This window comes from Hemiscyllium ocellatum, chromosome 6 (genome assembly GCF_020745735.1).
Source record: "Hemiscyllium ocellatum isolate sHemOce1 chromosome 6, sHemOce1.pat.X.cur, whole genome shotgun sequence".
Classification (NCBI taxonomy): domain Eukaryota; kingdom Metazoa; phylum Chordata; class Chondrichthyes; order Orectolobiformes; family Hemiscylliidae; genus Hemiscyllium; species Hemiscyllium ocellatum.
In genome coordinates, this window is record NC_083406.1 from 93,566,352 (window position 1) to 93,582,423 (window position 16,072).

Here is a 16,072-nt window from a genome sequence, read left to right on the forward strand (position 1 = left end):
CATATCAATTTCTTTCTTAGATATATTAATTGATTTGGTCTCTATTGCCTTATGTAGTAGTGAATTCCATATGGGCACCACTCTGCATGAAGAACTTCCTTCCCATCTCAGTCCTAAATTATATATCCTGACTCCTGAGACTGTGACCCTTTAATCTGGACACCCTGGCCAGGCAACCATTGTCCCTGCATTCAGTCTATCTAGATCTGTTACAATTTCATGTCTCAATGAGATACCCTCTCATTTTTCTAAACTTTAATGAATATTGTCGTAGTCAACCCAATCTCTTCTCATGCAACAAGCCTGCTATTGCAGGAATCAATCTGGTGAATCTTTGCTGGGCATCCTCAATGGCAAGTTTTTTTTAGATGAGGAGACTAAAGCTATGTCGGATATTTCATATGATTTCACAAAGGCCCTTCGGCAGGGCATCCATCCCTTTTCTTTCAACTGCTCTTGTAGTGAGGGCTGTGTGCCTTTTGCCTTCTGAACTGATTGCTGCGCCTACATGCTTGCTTTCAGAGACCGGGACGTTGGGACACCCAGATCCCTTTGCACATATTTTCTAATCTATCACCTTTGGAATACTACTCGTGTTATGGACCAGACCAAGCCCCCTCAACATATATTAGGAATATAGCCTAGACTCCAACTTTTTCTTATTTTTAAAGGCAAGTGTAAGGTGTTGTGTACTAGATATAATTCAATAGGTCAAACTACCAGGCTTGAATCAAAGTACACTTTGTTATTATACTATAGTTGATACACAGATAAAATAAGACAAACAAATAGCTTAACTTTAAAAAATGCTTAATATATATAAACTAATATATACAGATATGTTAACTACCAGTGATCAGCTGTTCCAAGATAGTAACAACTCATAACACACCCTTGCCAAAGGCAAATTAAGTAAAATAGATTGTTCATCTGCAGTTCTGGAGCAGGAAGCGAACCCAAGCTTTTAGCTGTAACAGAGGTATGAATAATGACTTCCTCATTCAGCTTCAAGACCTCAGCAACTACTGGAGGTTAAACTAAAATCCTGGTTCTGTGGGAGCTTGACCCCCCCCCCCCCCCCCCCCCATTCATGTTGCATCTATTGTTCCAGCATTTTAATACAAAAAAACAAGGCCTTACAGGCTATTTACTTTATTGGCTGAGAACTGACGATTCAGCCTCTCTTCATAATAAAAACCAGAACGAAATACATTTCTTAAAGCCATAACATCATTGCACTCTGCTATCCTGTTTTTCCTACTAATGGGTAACTTCACAGTTATCTACATTATACTCTGTATTCCATGCATTTTCCCACTTTCTCAACTTGTCTGAATTGCCTTGGAACTCCTTCATCATCTTCTCACCGTTCAATTCTTCCCACTTTTGTGTCATCAACAAATTTTGAAAATATTGCATTGATTCCCTCATCCAAATTATTGATCTTCATTGCAAGTAGCTGGCTCCAAATACTAATTCCTGTGGTGCCCCACTAGTTACAGCCTTCCACTATGAAAAAAAACTCCATTTAGTCTTATTCCTGTTTCCTGTCCCCTGACTAATTCTAGATTCATGCCAGTCTGTTATCCCACTCCCATCTGCTTTAATTTTGCACACACATCTCTTAGATGGAACTTTATCAAAAGCTTTATGAAAATCCATGTACAGCATATGCACTGGTTCTCCCTTATTTATTCTATTTGCATGCTCAAAAAGAAACTGTAGCTGGTTTGTCAAACATTTCTGCTCCATTTTGACTGTCTGCTCCCATTGATATTTTACAGGTTATCTATTATCACATCCTTTAAATTTAGATTTTATTGTCACATACTCAAAAGCTAAAGTACAGGAGTGCAGTGAAAAGTGTAAAATGTTGCCAGAAGACGCCATCTTAGATTCAAGTATCTCGGTACAGAATCATAAGATCAAGGTAGAAACAAAGAACAAAGTTAAAAGTTTAAGATTATATTAATTCTTCATATAACTAAGAAAATAAATAAATCTAAAAGTCAAACATTATTTACAGTCATTCAAAATTGCTTAGCCCTGATGGGATTGTCCTTGCTACAGTGGCTCGATCTTCTCCTTTTTGCCATGCTTTCCCCATGCAGTCCCTTTCAGGAGTCCCTGCTCAGGGCCAATGACGCCACGCTGAAGCAATTGTCAATTCACCTAGAGTATTGAAGGTGCTGCCTTCTACGCTGACCACAGCTGCCCTGCTGTTGAAAGCCGACGCCATCGCCTCAAGTCCTCCACTGGGTCTATCAAAGTTGAGGAGGCACCGGTTCAGTGCCATCACTCACCACTGGACCCACAATCACTGCCATCGCAAGTTCTGTAAAGGCTCGCTCACTCCCTCCGGGCTGGGCTTGATCTTCCCAGAGAGCTGACTCTTGCTGCCACTGCTGTGTATGCTCAAGAGGCTGGGCTCACTCTTGCTCTGCCAAGGACGCCAAAAGGCCTTGTTCAGCCTCCGTGAAGCAGCCGTAAGGGATGGCTAGATCCAGTCTACTGCTGGTGTCCCGGAATGTCCTTCCTCAAGGAAGCCTGAACTAGGTGTTAAGCCCATGCTACGACCACCTCGACAAAAGCTGCCAGGAACTTGCCCCCAACATCGCTACCACAAGTCCACGCAGCTGGGCCAACTTGTCGCTGGGACCGAGCTCCAGTATGTTCCATATAATTTATAATAGACTCTACAATTTTATCTATTCTGATGTCAGACTAACCAGTCTGTAATCCCTTATTTTCTGCTTCCTACTATTGTTAAATAGTGAGTTTACATTTTACATCCTGCAAGCTGCCAGGATTGATCGAGAATCTACAGAAGTTTGGTTGATGGCAACCGGTGAATCCACTACTTTCATCTTACGTCTTTTGTACCCTGGGATGTAGATTATCGGGCCTGGTGATGGTGGTTTCGAGCTGTTCAGTCCTGTTAATTTAGAGCCATAGAGTCATTTCTCCTGCACTATATTTTTACTAAAACTAATTTCCTTCAATTCCTACTTCTCAATAGACCCTTGCTTCCCTGGCAATTCCAGAAAGTTACTTCTATCATCATCTTATGATGACTGAACTAAATTAGTTGTTTAATTGCAGTGTTATTTCCTCTACCTCCATTCCTCTCTAGTTTGTATTCACTAATCCTTTCTCTTCACAGATGTAAAGAAGTTTTTACAGTCCACTTTCATATCCGTTACAAGTTTACTCTCTTATTTGTCTCCTCTTAACCTCTTGGTCCTATTTGCTGAATTCTATATTGCTACCAACTTTCAAGCTTGCTATTTCTTCATGCGACTTCTCTTTAGATTATTAGTGTTCTTCATTTCTTTCATTTGCCATGTTTGGACCACTTTTGTCATATTTTCACACAAAAATGGAGTGTACAATTTAGCAATGTGTGCATTCATTCAAAATATGTAGGCATTGTCTGTCCAGTGTTATACCTTTTAATAAAGTTACCCAGTTTATGATAGCCACCTCGTGCCTCATGCCTTTATAATTTCTTCTATTTCAACTGAGACGGATTGGACCACTTCACTTTTTGTCCATCAGACCATAAGGTATAGGAGCAGAATTAAGCCATTTGTCCCATCGAGTCCAATCTGCCATTTGTCCAGAGCTGATATGTTTGTCAAACCCATTCTCCTGACTTCTCCTCAACCTTTGATCCCAGTGCAAATCAAGAACCTATTTAGCTTTATTGTTAAATATACTGTGATCTACAGATGTATCACCCTAAAGCTGAAGAAGTCACCCTGCCCCAGCTGTTTTAAAGGATCATGCCTTCACTGAAGGTTCTAAATGCTAGTCCTTCTGAAGAATTCTTTCTTATTATAGTCACTATTCTCTAAAGGATCTTGCACAACAATATGAATTAACCACTCTCAATCCACAAATCCAAATTTAGGGCAGCCTGTTTTCTATTTAGGTCCTCAATATATTAATCTAAAGAAAAGTCTTGTACACACTCCAGAAATTCTTCATATTAGTGCAGATGTGATTTGTCCAGTCTCTATGTTTATTAAACTCACCAATAACTAATGTAGCACCCCTATTACATCCATCTCTGGTTTAGTGTTTAATGTCATCCACTTTGTTTTCTATACTTTGTTGCTTCTTAGCTCCATGCATATTGGTTTGGCAGCTAGATTTTCTTTATCAGCAATATCCTTTATCAGTACTGCACTGATTTCACCTTCTACTAACAATGATACCCTTCCATCATTTGCTCTTTGCCTTTCTTTCCTGAGTATTGATATTTAGTTTCTGGTCCCAGTCCCGATGCAGCCATATCTCTGTAATTGTAAGCATGCCATACCTGTTTACAGCTATTAACCCATCTGTTTATTGTGATTGCTCAGTGCATAAGAACTAGAAGCAAGAGTAGAAGTAGGCAATTCAGCCCCTTATGCCTGCACTGTCATTCAATATGATCGTAGCTGATCTCAACTCCACTTTCCTGCCCACTACCCATAACACTTCAAACCGTTATTAATTTTAAAAATCTCCTTAAATTTACTTACACTCCTGTCATCCACAATCCACAACCCTTTTAGCTTGTGAATTCCACAGATTCACAATCTTTTGAGAAAAGTAATTTCTGATAATATCTGTTCTCAATCTGCTACCCATTACCTTTAAAGTGTGATTCTTTATTCTGGATTTATCCCACAAGAAGGAATATTGTCTCTACTTCTACTTTACCAATCCCATTTAGCATCTGATATACTCCATATTTATCTCCCCTCATTCTTGTAAACTTCAGACAGTAAAGGCCTAAACTGCTTAATCTCTCTTCATAGTTAAAGACAAACAAAACTGCAAATGCTGGAATTCAAAGTAGACAGGCAGGAGACTGAAGGAACAAAACAAGCCAGGCAACATCAGGACGTGGAGAAGTTGACGTTTTGGGTATAACCCTTTTTTTCAGGAATGGAGGTGGGTGGGATGGTGGGGTCAGAATGGTGAGGTATTGATAGTGAATACAAGTGGTGGGGATGACTTGGTTGGTCGATGGGAGGAATGAGTCCATTTGGTAGCTGGAAAGAAGTGTCAGTAGGTGGAAAGGAAAGGGATGAGGCAGGGCTGGAGAGGGAATCGGGGGGTGGGTGGGAAAGTTATTTTAAATTGGAGAACTCAATATTGGAGGAACAACATCTTCTGCCTGGACAGCTTACAGTCTGGAGGACTCAACATTGAGTTCCTCCAGCCTCCTGCTTGTCTACTTTCTAAACTCTCTTCATAAGGCAATCCTCTCACCTCTGGAATCGAGTGAATCTCCTTTGAACTTTCGCCAATGCAACTACACCCCAAAACTGTATGCAATATTCCAGGTGTGTTCTCACTAATGCCTTTTACAGTTAGAACAATGTTTCCCTACTTGAATACTCTATCCATTTTGTAAAAAGTGCTAAAATTCCATTTGCAATCTGTATTACCTATTGTACCTGCATGCTAGTTTTCTCCCATTTATGCATGAGACACCTCGGCTACTCTGCACTATCAGACTCTGAATTTTCAATAAATTTACATTTTGAAACCCAAAAATTTAGATAACAAGTTGCCTTTATACTGTTTAAACCAAAATGGATAGCTTTGCACTTATCTACATTAAACTCCATCTACCAAATTTTAGCCCATTAATCTAATCTGTTCATTCATTTGTAAATTTCTTATTCTTTTATTGAAACCTGACTATTCCATCTATTTTAGTATCATCTGGAAATTTGGCTATCGTACCTTCTATCCCTGATCCGAGTCATTGATATTGATCATAAATAGTTGGGTTTATTGAGGACCAAACTGTGTCCCCCACTAGTTATTTCTTGCCAAGAGAAAAAGACCCATTTAACCTGACTGTCTGCTTTCTGTGCAGTAGCCAATCCTCTATTCAAGCCAGTAAATTACCTTTAACCTCATGTGATCTTGCCTTGTATACTAACCTTCTTTGCAGCACCTTATCAATACTTTCTGAAGATTCAGATATGCTGCAAGATTCCCACAGTTCAGTTTGCTTGCTATGTCTTAAAAGAACTTAGCTTCAAAGTAAATCAGTCAAACATGATTTACCCTTTACAAAACCGTGCTGACTCTGTTGGATTATGTATAATTTTCCAAATGTTCTATTATTACTTTCTTAATAATAGCTTCTAACAATTTCTCAATGACAGATATTAAATTAATGGTTGATAGTTGCCTACTTTCTGCTCCCTTTAATAAGAGTGTTACATTAGTAATCTCCAATCTACTGGAACCTTTCTAGCATTCAGGACATTGGATTTTATAACCTTCTCAACATATAGTTCCCCAACTCTGTACAGCCCACTTTTACTTTCTTCCCAAAATCCGCAATCAGAAATGTCTGGGCTGACTCTATTCATTCAACCTGTCACTGTTCTATTGAACTTATTTCTTACAATCCAAATTCTACTTTTTGCCTTTGATCAGTGACTCACCCCTGCCCCTTCATGCATGATTCTTTTGACACTCTATGCCATTTTAACAGTTTCCAGCCTCAGACTGCCTGCACTTCACTTTGGGCATCTAATCCTCCATCCTCAAGAGAGGGTCTGTGTGCTTCCTGGAATGGTAGCCATAAAGTATCAATACACAGCACCATTATCCTCCATCTGATTGAGCTTGTAATCTCATTGAACAGTTTCTCTTTCAACTTGTCTTTGTTCGTCCTTGGATATCTGTATGGGACCTTGTTTTGCTTGTCTTTTTGGATCATTCCTTGTTCCAGTCTTCCTCTGGGCTGTTTTCCAGATACAGCAATGATTATATCAGATACACTTCCCGCTTTCATCTGGAATTGGACACATTCATCAATTTTCTTTGCAATTTCCACCTTATTCTGTCCTTCAAGTATAAATGCACAGGTGAGACTGCAGCTGGAGGGCTGTATTGATCACTTTATTTAAGGAAAGATGCAAATGTGTTGGAATCCATTCACAGAAGGTTTACCAGACTAATACTTGAAATGGGGGAGGTTGTCTTATGAGGAAAAGTATGATAGGCTAGGCTTGTATCCTCTAGAATTTAGAAGAGTAAGAGATGACATGATTAAAACATGTAGGGTCCTTAATGGGGCTTGGTTGGTTGAATGTAGAGAGAATGTTTTCTCTGATAGGAACAGGTTCAGCCATTCAGCTCATTAAGTCTGCCCCTCCATTCAATAAGATCATGGCTGATTGAACACTTCATTGCCTTTTACCCAGACCATACTCAGAATCCTTTATGCCATTGGTAATTCGAAATTATGGGAGAACCTAGAACGAGGAGTCACTATTTGAAAATCTTTGTCACCCATTTTCCACAGAGATTAGCCGAAAGTGTTTTTCTCCGAGGGAACTGAGCCTTCTGAACTCTTTCTAGAAAAATCGGTTGAAGCAGAACCCTTTTGTTTTAAGGCACAGGTAGATAGATTTTCACACCTTGGTTAACAAGAACCTATCAGTGGCATGAAGTGGTACACAGGAATGCAGATTTGAGGTTACAATCTGATGACACATGATATTATTGAATGACAGAACAGGCTCAAGTGATTGAAATCCTTCTACCTCTAATTCATCTATTTTTGTTTTCAACTGGTCAATCTCCAATTCCTGCCTTCTCTTCCTTGATTTCTCTGTGGTGCTGGAAGATTTCTGGGAATGTAACCCTTGATCCCCTTGACAGTCAAGAACCTATCTGTCTCCATCTAAATGTACATCATGGCCTGGCCACCACAGCCTTCTGTGACAGTGAATTCCATAGCTTCACCGCTTTCTGGCTGAAAAACTTTCTCCTCCTCTCTGTTCTAAAAGGTCTTCCCGTTATTCTAAGGCTGTGCCCATGGGCCCTAGTCTGTCCTACCAATGGGAACACCATCCCAACATTTCCTCTGTCCAGGCTGTTCAGTATTCTGTCAGTTTCAATTAGACCTCCCCTTATCCTTCTAAACTCCATTGAGTACAGACCCAGAGTCCTCAGATGTTCCTCATATGTTAAGCTTTTCATTCCTGTGACCATTCTTATTAACCTCCTCTGAACCTGCTTCAGGGTCAGTACATCCTTCCTAAGATATGGGGCTCAAAACTGTGCACCATCCTCCAAACATGGTTAGACCAGAGCCTAGGGGGCCTCAAGTGCATCCCTGCTCTTATATTCAAGTCCTCTCTAAATGCCAACATTACATTTGCCTTCCTAACTGCTGAGTAACATAAGGGCCCATGGTGTTAGAGGCAAGGTACTAGCATGGATAGAAGATTGGTTGACTAGCACAATCAGCCTGCAAGTTTATCTTGAGAGAATCCTGGATTAGATCTCCCAAGTCTCTTTCCACTTTAGACATATGAATTTTCTCAGCATTTAAGAAGTAGTCCATGTTTCTATTCTTTTTACCAAACTACATGACTTCACACGTTCCCACGTTGTGCTCCATCTGCCGCCTCTTTGTCCACTTTCCTAACCTGTCCAAACGATTCTGCAGCCTCCCCGCCGCCTCAATACTACCTGAACCTCTACATATCTTTGTCTCGTCTTAGCCAGAATGCCCTCAGCTCCTTCATCTAGGTCATTAATGTATAAAGTGAAAAGTTGTGGTCTCAACACTCAGCCTTGTGGAGCACCACTTGTCACCAGTTGCTATCCTGAGAAAACACCCTTTTATCCCCTCTCTCAGCTTTCTGCCAGACAACTAATCTTCTGTTCATGTTAGCACTTTGCCTGTAACACCGTGGACCCTTATCTTACTTAGTGTCACCTTGTTATAGGGCCTCTTGAAATCCAGGTAGATATCATCCATAGATCTCCTTGGGTCCAACACACTCGTTACTTCCTCAAATAATTCTTGCAGATTTGTCGGGCATGACCTCCCTTAATGAAACCATGCTGACTTTGCCCTATTTTACCACATACTTCCAAGTAATCAGAATTTTCTTCCTTCACAATGGGCTCGAAAATCTTAGCCACGCTGAAGGTTAGGCTAATCTGTAATTTTCCCTCTTATTTTTAAGATTAGATTAGATTCTCTACAGTGTGGAAACAGGCCCTTCGCCCCAACAAGTCCACACCGATCCTCCAAAGAGTAACCCACCCAGACCCATTCCCTCTGACTAATGCACCTAACACTTTGCCTTACTCTCTTTTTAAACAAGTTTCATGTTTGCAATTTTCCAGTCCTTTGCAACTCTCCCTGATTCTAGTGATTCCAGAAAGATCACCACGAATGCTGCCACTATCTCATAAGCTATCTCATTTAGAAATCTGTGGTGTACTCCATCTGCTCCAGGTGATTTCAGGCCATTCATCTTCAGGCCATTCAGTTTTTCTTGCACCTTTTCTTTGGTGATGCCCACCATACTCCGCTCTACTCCCCGACTCTCTCAAATTGCTGTGGATCTGGAGTCACATGTAGGTGAGACCAGGTCAGGATGTTATCTGGTCATAGACATTAGTGAACCAGATGAGTTTTCCGATCAGTAGACTCTTAATTCCAGATTTTTATTGAATTCAAATTTCACTGTTGCCCTGGCAGGATTTGAAGTCAGGTGCCCTGAACGTTTGTAGGTCTCTGAATTCATTGTCTAGTAATAATATCACTAGATCATTGCTTCCCCTAATGTGTCTGCTGCCCTTATCTTTCTAGATAGGAGTGATTGTGGCCTTAGAAGGTGCTTATAAGGAACCTTGGTAAAATTGTTATGTGCTGCTTTTAGATGGTACGTAGTACAGCTATTGAGCATTGTTGAAAGAGGTGTGAATTTTTGTGGGTGTGGTGCTAATCAAGTGGACAGCTTTATCTTGATGATATCAAATGTGTTGAGCTTTGTTGAAGCAGGCAAGTAGGGAGTATTTCATCACACTCCTGGCTTATGTCTTGTGGATGATGGACAGGCTTTGTGGAATGAGGAGGTGAGTTATCACCGCAGTATTCCTAGCCTCTGACCTGCTCTTGCATGCCTTGTATTTATGTGGCTTGTCCAGTTCAATTTCTGGACCAGGATGTTGATAGCGGGGGTTCAGTGATGGCATACAATTAAATGTCAAGGAATCGTGGTTAGATTATCTTGTCAGAGATGATCATTGACTGGCATTTATATGGCATAAATGTAACTTGCCATTTCTCAGCCTATACCTGGAGATTGTTCAGGTATTGCAGCATTTGGACATGGACCTCAGTATCTGAGGAGCAGCGAATGGTGCTGAACATTGTGCAATGATCAATGAACATCCTCATTTCTGACCTGAAGATGGAATGAAGTTCGTTGATGCAGCAGCTGAAGATGATTGAATCTGTGACACAACCCTGAGGAACTCCTGCAACAATGTTCTCTTAGAGTCATAGAGATGTACAACATGGAAACCGACTCTTAGTCCAACCCTTTGACGCCAGCCAGACATCCCAACCCAATCTAGTACCACCTGCCAGCACCTGGCCCATATCCCTCCAAATTCTTCCTATTCATATACCCAGCAATAGTACCAGCCTCCAGCACATCCTCTGGCAGCTCATTCCATACACGTACCACCCTCTGTGTGAAAAAGTTGCCCCTGAGGTCTCTTTTATACCTTCCCCTCTCACCCTAAACCTATGCCTTCTAGTTCTGGACTCGTCGACCCCAGGGAAAAGATTTTGTCTATTTATCCTATCCATGCCCCTCATAATTTTGTAAACCTCTATAAGGTCACTCCTCAGCCTCCAACGCTCCAGGGAAAACAGCTGCAACCTGTTTAGCCTCTCCCTGTAGCTCAGATCCTCCAACCCTGGCAATATTCTTGTAAATCTTTTCTGAACCCTTTCAAGTTTCACAACATTTTTCTGATAGGAAGGAGACCAGAATTGCGCACAATATTCCAACAGTGGCCTAACCAATGTCCTGTACAACTGCAACATGACCTTCCAACTTCTGTACTCCATACTCTGACCAATAAAGGAAAGCATACCAAACGCCGCCTTCACTATCCTATCTACCTGCGATTCTACTTTCAAGGAGCTATGAACCTGCACTCCAAGGTCTCTATGTTCAGCAACACTTCATAGGACTTTACCATTAAGTGTATAAGTCCTGCTAAGATTTGCTTTCCCAAAATGCAGTACCTCGCATTTATCTGAATTAAACTCCATTAGCCACTTCTCAGCCCATTGGCCCATCTGGTCCAGATCCTGTTGTAATCTGAGGTAACCCTCTTCGCTGTCCACTACACCTCCAATTTTGGTGTCATCTGCAAACTTACTAACTGTACCTGTTATGCCCGCCTCCAAATAATTTATGTAAATGACAAAAAGGAGAGGGCCCAGCACCGATCCTTGTGGCACTCCACTGGTCATAGGCCTCTAGTCTGAAAAACAACCCTCCACCACACCCTATGCCTTTTACCTTTGAACCAGTTCTGTATCCAAATGGCTAGTTCTCGCTGTATTCCATGAGATCTAACCTTGCTAATCAGCCTCCCATGGGGAACCTTATCGAACGCCTTACTGAAGTCCATATAGATCACATCTACTGCTCTGCCCTCATCAATCTTCTTTGTTACTTCTTCAAAAAACTCAATCAAGTTTGTGAGACATGATTTCCCACACACAAAGCCATGTTGACTATCCCTAATCAGTCCTTGCCTTTACAAATACATATACATCCTGTCCCTCAGGATTCCCTCCAACAACTTGCCCACCACCAAGGTCAGGCTCACCAGTCTATACTTCCCTGGCTTGTCCTTACTGCCCTTCTTAAACAGTGGCACCACGTTTGCCAATCTCCAGTCTTCCGGTACCTCACCTGTGACTATCGATAATACAAATATCTCAGCAAGCAGCCCAGCAATCACTTCTCTAGCTTCCCACAGAGTTCTCGGGTATACCTGATCAGGTTCTGGGGATTTATCCACTTTTAACTGTTTCAAGACATCCAGCACTTCCTCCTCTGTGATCTTGACACTTTGCAAGATGTCACCATCTATTTCCCTACAGTCTATATCTTCCATATCCTTTTCTACAGTAAATACTGATACAAAATATTCATTTAGTATCTCTCCCATTTTCTGTGACTCCACACAAAGGCCGCCTTGCTAATCTTTGAGCGGCCCTATTCTCTCCCTAGTTACCCTTTTGTCCTTAATATATTTGTAAAAACCCTTTGGATTCTCCTTAATTCTATTTGTCAAAACTATCTCATGTCCCCGTTTTGCCCTCCTGATTTCCCTCTTAAGTATACTCCTACTTTTAAACTCTTCTAAGGATTCACTCGATGTATCCTGTCTTTCTTCTTTTTCTTAACCAAGCCCTCAATTTCTTTAGTCATCCAGCATTCCCTATACTTACCAGCCTTCCCTTTCACCCTGACAGGAATATACTTTGCCTGGATTCTTATCTCATTTCTGAAGGCTTCCTATTTTCCAGCCGTCCCTTTACCTGACTTGACAGAGTTCGAGCAATCACAACCACCTTCCTTTGTGCCAGGTGCGACTTGAACTAGTTGGGAGGTTTTCCTGTCAATCCCATTCAATCCAGTTTTCCTATGACTAATTTATGCCACATTTGGTCAAACGCAGCATGATGGAAAGGGCAGTCATTCTCACCTCACCTCTGGAATTTAGCTCTTCTGTCCATGTTTGAACCAAGGCTATGATGACATCTGGATCTGAAAGGCTCTTGTGGAATCCAAGCTGGATGTTGGCAAAGCAGATTTTGTTTGATCTCATTGTTGATGACATTTCCTCCCACATCACCTTATTGAGAGTAAACTGATGTGGTGGTAAGTGGCTGGGTTTTATATGACTGTGCTTTACATATACGACGTAGCTGGGTACATTATCATGTCAATGCCAGTGTTGTAGTTGTATTGGAACAGCTTGGTTAGGGTGCGGCAAATTCTATTATTAGAATATTGTCACGACCCTCAGCATATGCATGCTGTTTCTTGATAGCATTTAGAGTGATGCAAAATGATCGAAACTGTAACCAGTGATGCTGGTGACCTCTGGAGAAGGGTAAAAAAATGAGGTCTGCAGATGCTGGAGATCACAGTTGAAAATGTGTTGTTGGTTAAAGCACAGTAGGTCAGGCAGCATCCAAGGAATAGGAAATTCGACGTTTCGGGCATAAGCCCTTCATCAGGAATGAGGAGAGGGTGCCAGCCAGGCCTGCCTGGCACCCTCTCCTCATTCCTGATGAAGGGCTTATGCCCGAAACGTCGAATTTCCTATTCCTTGGACACGACATCTGGAGAAGGCCATAATGCATCATCTGTTCAGCATTTCTGGTTGAAGATTGTTGCAAATGCTTCAGCCTAATCTTTTGCCCTGATGTGCTGGGCTCTTTCATTGAGGTTGGGGTTATTTGAAGAACTGCTTCCTCCAGTGCATTGTTAAATTGTCCACCACCACTCATGACTGGGTGTGCCAAGACAGCAGAGATTAGATGTCATCTGTTAGTTGTGGGCTCACTTAGTTCTGTCAATCATTTGCTGCTTATGCTGTTTGGCATGCAACTAGTCCTGTTGTGTAGCTTCACCAAGTTGACACCTCAATTTTAGGTATGCCTGGTGTCTCTGCTTGCATGCCCTCCTGCACTCTGCATTGAACCAGGGCTGATTCTAAGTCTTCACAGTAATAATGCAATGGGAGACCTGCTGGGCCATGAGGTTGCATAATCTGTGGCAATACGATTCTGCTGCAGTTGATAGTTCAGTGTCCCACAGATGCTCAGTCTTAAGTTGTCAAACTTGTTTGAAGATTATCCCATTGAGGACAATGATAGTGCCACACAACACAAACATAAGGAATTATCAATGTGAAGGCGGAACTTTATCTCCTCAAGGACTCTGCAATGGTCACATTTACTGATCCTGTAATGGACCAGTGCTTCTGCAGTAGGCAAATTGGTGACAATGAAGATTAGTATTTTTTCAATCTTACTGATTCCCTCACCACCTACCACAGACCAATTCTAGTAGCAACACCTTTTAGGACACAACCATTGCAACTACTGCTGAGCCATGCTTGGTGGGGGACATTGAAATCCCCAGCCAGAGTATATTTTGTGTCCTTGCCTTCCTGAGTGCTTCCTCCAAGCTATTTAACATAGAGGATTACTAATTCTTCAGCTGATTGAGAGTGGTATGTGGTAATCAGTAGGTGTTTTCTCTCCCACGATTGATCTGGTGAGTAAGATTTATGCAGTGAGTGGTCTGGATTGCAATGCTCAAGAGTCAGATGGAGTAGAATTCAATCATGATGGTAAAAGGGAATTTGGTAAACAATGGAAGAGAAAAAAAATTTAGGGATACAGGAAAATGTAAGGGAGCATGGGACTAAGACAATTGAACAGGTACATGGATACGAAAGGTTTTGTGGGATATGGGTCAAATGCAGGTAAATGGGACTAGCTCAGTTTAAGAAATTTGGTTGGCATTAATGAGTTGGCTTGAAGAGCCAGTTGCCATGCTGTATGACTCTAAAGTAAGTGATTCTTGCAGAAAATGAGCATGAATTCAACAGGCTAATTGGCCTCCTGTGGTGAACTGTTAACAATGTATCTTTTTAAAAGGAGACGAAGGAATAGACCACGTAGTTTAAGATCTGGCCATCAACCCCTAGTCATAGCAAATTAAGGGAACTATTTCTGAGAGACAGTATTAATTATACGTTTCGAAAGGCAGGAAATAAGATGGACTTGTAAAAGATGTCTGAATGATGATTTAATTTTTTGAGAAGGTAATGCGGGTTGAAGATGGTAGCATTTTTGGATGTAGTTTTCATGAATTTTAGCATTACATTTGACAATGTACCAACCTGCAGACTAGTCAGAAAATTTAGCATCCATGGGAAATTGCAAGTTATATTCAGTATTAATTATGTAGAAGGAAGCAAAGCTAATGGTTGACACATCTTTTTAGTGACTGGATGATGTTTCCATTGAGGTTATGCAAGGCATAGTTCCTAGTCTCTTGCTTTCTCAGTATACATTTACACTCAAAATCTGGAAGCATGATTAATAAGTTACTAATTTACATAAAGTATGTGAGATTGATGATAAGATTGAAGAAGAAAGTTGAGGACTCGAGAAAGATATCAAAAGACTATTATGATTGAATTTTATTGCCACTTTTCTGCCAATCTGGAGAAGTATGAAATGATGCATTTACAGAGGGAAAACAATTTAAAGCAATACACAGTAAATAGTAAAATACTGTAAAGTGTGTAGGAACTGAGGGGCGAGAGGGCACATCCACTGAAAGCTGGGCACATAGAAAACTACTTTGGAAATAATACTGTATATCTTTTTAGTTGAAACATGACGTTATAAGAGGAACGTTAGAATAGTATTGGGTTTAGCTAAAGTGCTGCATACAGTTATGATCATCTCATTACACAAATGATATGGTCACACTAAAGAGGTACTGAGGACATTCCTGAGAATGAAGAATTTTAGCTATGAAAAAGGATTGAATCCGCTAAACTGGGGTTGTTTTCTTTGGAAATACTTAGATATGCACTTGAAATGCCAGAGAATTCAGGGCTGCAACCAAGAGTAGGCCAGTGGAATTGGATTGGAAAGCTCTTTTCTTAACCAAGGCAGGAATGATGTGTTGAGTAGCTTCCTTCTGAGCTCTAAATTTATTATGTTTCTATACCTCCATAAAATTGTTTAATTCTGCACTTAACCCAGCTCATTTGTTACTAAAAGTCTCAACCAAGTATTTGCCACTTCATTTTCAATGATTCCAGTGTTTAGCTGGATCTGTCCAATCTATGACTCTTCATAACCTTTAACTCCACAAAAGTTCAATTCTGTGTTTCTGTCCAAAATGCCATTTGCTTATCATTCTGCTGTGCACCTGGTACTTCATTATTTCCAATTTGATAGTTTCAGCCTTGGGCTTAATTTTCTTCATGGCCTTGTTCTGTATCCCTTTATACTGCTATCACACCTCCCTGAATTTTCCATTGTTTTAAATCTGATCTCCTTTGAATTTCCTTTTCACATGCTGTGTTGTGACTTGATCCAACTGTACTACACTGGAAATCTTTTTCAATATCATTCTACCTGCCCACAGCCCTATCTTTAAAATCCTATTGAGAT

At 40.9% G+C, this 16,072-nt stretch overlaps 1 protein-coding gene across 2 annotated transcripts in view; it reads left to right on the forward strand.

Annotated features, from left to right (window-relative positions):
* Nucleotides 1-16,072, forward strand: part of nbeaa (neurobeachin a) — an 861,601-nt gene that overhangs the window by 392,592 nt on the left and 452,937 nt on the right. The gene's annotated exons all lie outside the window — the stretch shown is intronic.